The sequence below is a fragment of the Phalacrocorax aristotelis genome, chromosome Z (genome assembly GCF_949628215.1).
Source record: "Phalacrocorax aristotelis chromosome Z, bGulAri2.1, whole genome shotgun sequence".
In the NCBI taxonomy this organism is placed as follows: Eukaryota; Metazoa; Chordata; class Aves; order Suliformes; family Phalacrocoracidae; genus Phalacrocorax; species Phalacrocorax aristotelis.
The window spans coordinates 43002113-43010470 of NC_134311.1; positions in this window are offsets into that span (position 1 = coordinate 43002113).

An 8358-nucleotide genomic window follows, 5' to 3' on the forward strand; every position below is an offset into this window, starting at 1 on the left:
GGTATGTTCCTGCCAAAAGATGAAAAAAATCTATGAAAAAATCTATAGCAGATTTTAAAAAATTACTTCCAATTAAAACTGAAGGAATGATCAAAAACATAAATATATTTGAAGTGGGCTCTCTCTTTTTGGCTGAGTTCAAGAGGGGCTCAGCAGCACCATATTTCTTTGCGAGAGCCAAGCCTAAATATTCAACCTCAAAATGTGAACAACGAAGCAACTAGGATTTTCACTTAGAGTAAGGAAGGAGGTGGTATGAAGTTAAACCTGTTATTAATTAAAAAATGGTTGGTATCTGAGTATGAGTTTTGCAGGACTGTGCAACAGAAGGAAATGATTACTGTACACTGCTGCATTCTAAACACCTGTTCTAATTTTAAGATCTGCCACTATAATTTTATGTATATCCTTGCTAGAGGCAAGAGTAGCTGCATTTTGATTATATTATGTTTGTGCCTATATCTACAAATGCAAATGCTGCTTGTTTTGAAGAAGGAAGATTGGTGGAGGTCTATGTAGTGATATATAAATGAGTCATCACAGATTTACTACCACTGCAAGCCAACTAAATCCCCCTAGGCATTCACTTCTGTCTGAGAGGTGCACAGTTCTATACAGTGAGGGTACTACTTCCACAGGCATTAAAAACCCAGAAATTTTTTTTAAAAAGTTCTGCTTATATGACCATTTCATTCAAGGTTGTGATGTGTTTATATGACTCCTTATTTCCATGGGAAATGAGCAGCCAACTATTATAGTCCAGAAACTTTTTCAAGTACTGCAAAAAGTAGGGCTTAAGTTAATACTTGTGGAACAGCACCATCCATTTTACTACCAGAAGGCTCCCCGATGGTCTGAGTGGAAGGGGAGGACATCTGTAAACTAATAAAATAATATAGTTTTTAGTTATAGCAACACCTAAGTGGCAAGGTGGTCTCTTGGCATTAAGAAAGGGCAGTCGTTGTCCTAAAGAGCTATGCTGCACAACCAAGGGGAGAGAGACGACTGAATTACTAAGCACAAATGAGGAAGTGTTTTCTATGCAAATTAATAAGAGCGGAGCAATATAAGTGAAGCTCTAAGTGTACGTCACAAAAGACAAGTAAATGAAGGTAATTTGGATCTAATTTGCTCTTATCTTTCTGCCAATCAAAGGACAAAATGTCACATAAAGTCACTGCAAATGAGTTCAAACTAAAAGTCCCTAAGGACTCCATACAATAGCATGCTTCTCTCTGGGCTGAGCTTCAAGCATGGGATAAGTCCACAGATTTCTACCAAGGAGGAATGATTTCACATTTTCTGTTTTCCTAATAAATATTAGAAATTAAGCACAAGGACAAGGAAAAATAATAGGGGGAAAAATAAAAGGTATTTCCAAGTCTTTCTGAACATCTCAAAACCACACAAAAAGTCCACTACACCAAAGTTAGACTGTAAAGAACCACACAGTACTCAGTCAGGTTGTCTGGAGGAAGGCTTGCTCAGCTGTAGTCAGTATCCTGAAATTTTCACTACTATTTTAGTGAAACACAATGTGTGAGTTTTATAATCCCTATTCTGAGGTGGGGAATGTAATTCATAAGAAGCCCTTAGTAAAATGTGAACTGGATAGAAGGGAAGTAGTCAGTTGTGTCGAAGACAGTGTGATGTGTTGGTTTTTTTTTTTGGAAAGACATACATTGGAATTGCAGTAGTGTGGTGCTTTTTGCATGCAGCTAAGAGATCTGAGAAATGCTAGCCAGCCGCTTAATGGGGAATGGCCATCCAGCCATTTAAAGCTTATGAAGGGGAGGTGAGGGATGAAATCAAGAGGAAAGAAAATGCCAGTAAGTATGTTACAGAAAAGGCCATAGTAAAATAAATGAGAAGGCTTCCTTGCTTTGACATAAGTTGTTGGGTGGGGAGGGGATCAAGGGGTCACAAAAAAAAGCAACAAGAGGATTGAAATGTGATTATTTTTAATCATTGTACACTTGTACCCTATAAGCAGGAAAGTACTGTGAGGACACAACTCCGAAGCTACGCTGTAAATGAAAGAATCACCCTTCATCTTCAGTGATCCAAGACAGGAAAGCTTTCTTAAGGGATGGTGATTTTTAAATCAATTAGAAAGTATTGGAAAGCCATTCCTTCAAATAACATTAATTCTTTCCCTACTGTTTGATAAAATGCACTGGAAATGCTAAATTTGTCACATTTAGCTTATTATTACTTTCTGATCAGCCATCTCCTGCACCAGTTGGACAGATTGTCCCGTTTCTCTTTCACTGTGAATACTCTTCTGGTCCTTTTGCCTTTGCCTTGACAAACCAAATGATAAATTTGCAGGAGGGTAGAAAAAGGCATCCTGAGTTACTGAACGGTGTTTCCAAAAATTTGAGCTCTAGTGCCACCTTGCGAGCAAGTTGAGAACAAGACCATAGAAATGTATCATAGCAGAAATTCAGTGGCATACAGTTGGAAAACAAACTGTTTTCCAGGCTATCTGAATGATGACAACTAAACCAGCTCAGTTTATTATGGAAAATAGGACTCTTTTTTTTTTTCTTCCCTCCAATTTTTTTTTTTGCAGCTCTGGTTTCAAAAGGAAAGATCAGGGGAAAGTGAACTAGGACTAGCTGATGTACTCTTCAGGGAATGTTCATAGAGAGGTTTGTCAGAGCACTGGGACCAACAACTGTAGAATATGGGAAAAAAAAACCCACAACACCAACCCCTGCCTCAGGACGTATCAAATGCATATAGGTGCTTACACAAAACCCTGCACTTGAAAGAGACACTCACCCACCCCGCAGCTTGTCTTTCTGTCTTTTGTATGATACACAAGAAGCACTGAACAGAGGTGTTTATAAGATTATTATTCAGCAGATTTGGACAAATATGGGAGAACTACTAATAGATACCATAACAAGAAGGTGCCATGGCAAGGTGATACAGATAAGCAGCCCTGTGTGTTTACCTAGCATAAAGATAAAAATACATCAATTTGTTTTTGGAAACCAAGCAATTTTCCATACCTGTTCTGGAGGTGACCTGTGAAGAACGTTTTCAGTCACTTTTTGCATTTATTATATCCTATTTTTTGTTAAAATCATTGGAATAAGGAACACCAAAGATCTTTGAAAGTCTGGCTTTTAATTTTTCAATGTCTTGTTTTGCAATCTATTGAAGTACCTCCTTCATTCAGCTGGACCAAGTATAGAAAAGCTAAACAAACTGCTTGTAAGGAATTCACATATCACAAAAGTGGTGGCAATTTATCATAGGTAGAGAAGGTGACCGTCGCCATATTTAGTATTTTTCCTATGCTCTTCTTTACATATCAATGCGTTAGATTTCTGGATTTGTCTAAATAAAGACAGGCAGAAATTAGATCTTGTGTGTTCTTTGATCATGCTATGCAAAGACTTTCAGTAAATTGTTCACTGTGATACTAATTTAGGTTTCCTGAGCAGTTGAAGCTAATTAGTATTGTCTAATATGCATTTATATGACTAGCAATAATAACCTGCATCTGCAGTTAAATTCCTTATGCTCTGCTTGGTCCTTCCTTCCTATCCACCTTAAATGACTGTGGGTCAGTATCAAAAATAGCCATTTGTGTTTTTCACATAGCTGATGAACGTAAATTGATGAATGAACAGAAAGTTTGGACTTCTTACCTCTATTCTACCTTATGGTAGAACTTGACTGGTAAGCTGACAAATTTCATATAAACTTCTTGGGAGGCTATGTCAGACTTCAAGAAGTCCAATTGAATTGTGAAGGTTATTCTAGCTTTCTAGCTGTTTTTGCAATTTTACAGAAAAACACTCCACTTTGTGGCATCACGTGTTTAATTATGAGGATGAATAGGTGATTTTTAATTTTTCTAGTTGTTTCACATTTCAGTTAGTATTAAATTATTGACAAAAACTCCTTTTGATTTATGAATTGATAATTTTATTCCAGACTTGTTAATTCCAAATAATAAGTGGATATGAATAAATTCCGTACATTGTTTATTATTCCTGCAAACACTATTGTGTTCTTCAAAGACTGCCAGGGCTGTGTGTGGAATATTTTATTGCATTATCTGAAAATATCAATATGTGACGCTGTTTGAAATGTATTAAGTTTGCCTGCATTTAAGGTGAGTGATTCTGGAATATCTAAAAAGTTTGACACATGTTCTTATGGAAAAATTGAAGATTTTGTTAATCCCTTTTACCTCAACCAGATCTGGAGATAATATTACACTTAGGTGTTTTTCTTTGTTTATCAAATGCAGATATGACATTCTGGAAAATTACTTCAACATGCTTAATCCCACTCCACAAAATGTAAATCTTAGAATTTGGAATTTATAATTTCAAGTTCGTTTAATCTATATAGTATTTGGCTTATTAATAAGGAAAATACACAAATGTGGTATATGAAACTCTTACAAATACACAACTCAAAACTTAAAATGACAAAGAAACTCCAGTCTCCATATATTAATTTGCATGGGATAAACTGGAAAAAAAAAATTAAGTCACTTCAGTGAAGTGTCAGTGCTATTAATGACATAGATTTACACTGGAGAATATTTTTACCTTTCCCCTTAATGTAAAATACAAAATGCTTTCCTGATATGTGTCTTGGCTGTGAGAAATTGCCTGTACTGCCTAAAAACACTAGATGTAGCTGTTGATGCAGGAGAAAGGCACTTCCCCCACCCCACCCTTCCCCTCCAGAAAGTGTGTGGTGTTTTAATTTTAAAAAAAAATTTTTTTTTTAATCAAGTCTTCAGATTGTGTCTTTGCTTAAAATATTAGGGACCTTCTTTCACAGTCCTGGATTTTCAGTCACCTTTCCATTATATGTGACACAAAAAGTTAAAGTATAAAATTTAAACATGACATGAGTCTTCATGGATTAGTTATAAAGTAATAATGTTTGAAACTAAATTAGGATATACACTTCAGCAATGGCCTGACATTGCAACTACAGTGGTGTAGTTCAGGTTTCTCTTGCACCATCAATGCATTTTACGTGGCTAGGACATAACATTAATCCTATCAGCTGCAATTATTACAATACCAGACGGATCCCTAAAAATAGAAGTCCTCTAGTAATCTGTCTAGATTATTGAATTCAGTGACCACTTGGCAATGTATCAGGGCATGCTTGCAGAACTGAATTAAAATATATCATGAGGTTTTCTTTCCAGTGACAGCTAGAACTCTCCCATATTCTGTTATATGATTTTCATGGGAAGTGCATTCATATACCTAATTTGCTATACTGCTTTTTAAGTTTTGTTTTTTTCCAGCTCCCAGTACCATAGAAAAAATCAAAGTGTTAACAGTGCCACTCTGTAATATTTTATCGGAATAGTTTAATTAAGAAAATACAATGTAGAAATAGTAATTTCTTTATCAACAAATCTAAGGTATAAATCTAAGCATATACAAAACTTTTGGCATCATTTTCCTCTTCAATGGTTAAGAGAAGTATGTTTGCAGGCACAGTTATTTGTATTTAGATGCTTTTCTAATGTATAATTGTAAAATGTACATTTAGGGGGAGGGAGACAGAAAGGATGAATGCAGTGGTGGACAGCAACGTGCATTTTCCTGGTTTTCATGTTTCATTCACATACTGTGAATGAAAAAGAACTGAAGCCAGGGGGTCTGATGTTGCTTTTCATTTCTAGCTGAAAAATGCAAACAAACAGTTAAATAATAAACTGGTATTTGTAGAGAGTGTTAATGACTGACTTGACAAGCATATGTACCAGTACAGCTATAAATGTTGTATTACTGGTAGATATGCATCAACATTTGGGTTTAGTTTACTGTTAGTGAAAGTTTTCGTTTGTTATGAACATTAATTGCATTATACATACAAGCTATTGCTAGGAGCATGGCACCTACATCCCTATCTGATTGAAAATAAATACCCCTCAGACACAAACACCTTATCACATAACGTTATCCTCTCCCTTGTCCTCTGAGCCCACCTCCAGTTCTCAGTTGTGCTTATGTGACTTTATATAGTTTTCAGTGGAATTGCTGTCGTATAAATACATCTATATCAACACTTGTAGATTCATATGTGGTACTCTGCCTCCATGGTGCCCAGCTGATTTGCACAGAAGCATTAGCAGCTTGTCTGGATATCTTGGTTGCAAAGCATGGCAAATGCCTGGTCCAGGCAGCAGTGCAGTAGATCATCAGCATAAGAAAGTCTAATGATCAGAATGATAGGGTTATAGGACTTAAACAAAACCAGAATTTGGCTCCAGGAGTTTTGCCATCAGGCACTCCAGAATTCAAAGTAAAATGAATCCCTGAAGCATTAAGTTAATAATGGATTACAGTGGTTTCTTAGCCATCTTTCCTTGCTTAGCCAGGGGAAATTCGCTCAAGCCACCAAGCCAGGAGAAAGCAGCAGTTTTACCCTTTCTGAATTTTTTTTTTTTATTGGTCTTCTCCACAAGTGGAATTTTCTTGGCTTTTTTTATGCCCCCTGGTTTGACTCCTTGACTCCTGTTCTGTATACCTAGCCCCATGCTGCTGCTGACTTCTACACAGTTTTGCTCTCACTGTGCCAGCCTCATAAAGTAGGTTGTTTTTTCTCCTCTCCTCTCCTCTCCTCTCCTCTCCTCTCCTCTCCTCTCCTCTCCTCTCCTCTCCTCTCCTCTCCTCTCCTCTCCTCTCCTCTCCTCTCCTCTCCTCTCCTCTCCTCTCCTCTCCTCTCCTCTCCTCTCCTCTCCTCTCCTCTCCTCTCCTCTCCTCTCCTCTCCTCTCCTCTCCTCTCCTCTCCTCTCCTCTCCTCTCCTCTCCTCTCCTCTCCTCTCCTCTCCTCTCCTCTTTTCCTTTCTCTGCCACCTTCTTAATCCCCCATGATCCCCCCCTCCTTTGGCTTTTTCCCAATTCCATATCCTAGGTATATAGGAGAAGTCAAGGCCTGAAGATGTTGTAGCAGAAATCTAGTAGAAATTCAGGTCTTATATGAAGACTTTTGTGATTCATGGCAGTATCCACCCTGCTTTGGTTTCTAACACCATGCCTGTCCCCTTTTTCCTTTTCCTCCACTTACTGGTGTCTCTAGAAAAATCACTTCTCTCTTGGAAATTATTTCACTATATGTGCTCAGTTCCCCAGTCTCTGCCTGTAGTAGAGACCCATATCCCTTACTCCAGCACTGTCTCTGAAGCCACTTGCATGAGGAGGATCTATCTCTTGCCCCTTCCTACCCTGCATCAAAAAACAAGAGTCTTTGGCTTAGTTTCCTTTCCCCTGTCACTTATATTCCTTCTATCCTTTTTCAATCTTTTTCATTTTGTGAAACACATTTATGCATTTGGCTGTACTTCATTGACATGCCTGACCTGTGTGCTCAAGCACCATTCTGAAATGCATGTACACCAGTGCATGCAGCATGGGGAATAAACAGGAGGAACTAGAGGTCTGTGTGCGGTCACAGGGCCATGATCTCACTGCAGTCACAGAGACATGGTGGGATAGCTTGCATGACTGGAATGTGGTCACGGATGAATACAGGCTTTTCAGGAAAGACAGGCTGACAAGACAAGGTGAGGGAGTTGTTCTTTATGTGAGGGAGCAACTGGAATGTATCAAGCTCTGCCTTGGAGTGGAAGAAGAAAAAGCTGAGAGCTTGTGGGTAAAAACTGAGGGACAGCCAAATATGGGTGACACTATTGTGGGAGTTTGCTACAGGCCACCTGGTCAAGAAGAGGAAGCTGATGAAGCCTTCTACAGACAGCTGGAAGTAGCCTCACAATCACAGGCCCTGGTCCTCATGGGGGACTTCAAACACCCTGATATTTGCTGGAAAAGCAACATGGCGAGCCACGCATGATCCAGAAGGTTCCTGCAGAGCACCGGCGACAACTTTTTGATGAAAGTGGTGGAGGAGCCAATGAGGCAAGATGTGCTGATCGACCTTATCCTAACAAACAAGGAAGGACTGGCAGAGGATGTGAGAGTTGGGGGCAGCTTTGGCTGCAGTGACCATGAGAGGGTCAAGATTAGGACACTGCAAGGTAGAAGCAGTGCTATGAGTCGGGTTACAACTTTGGCCTCTTCACACACCTGCTTGGAGGAATTCCATGGGCTAGGGCTTTGGAAGGCGGGGGAGTCCAAGAGAGCTGGACAGTATTCAAAGACACTTCATCCAAACTCAAGATCTGTGTATCTCCAGGAGGAAGAAGTCAGGCAGAGGAGCCAGGAGACCCACATGGATGAGCAAAGGACTTCTAGAGAAAGCCAAATGGAAAAGGGATGTTCAAAGTATGTGGAAAAAGGGACTGGCCACTTGGGAGTAAAATAGGAATGTTTTCAGGGTATGTAGAGATGTGACAAA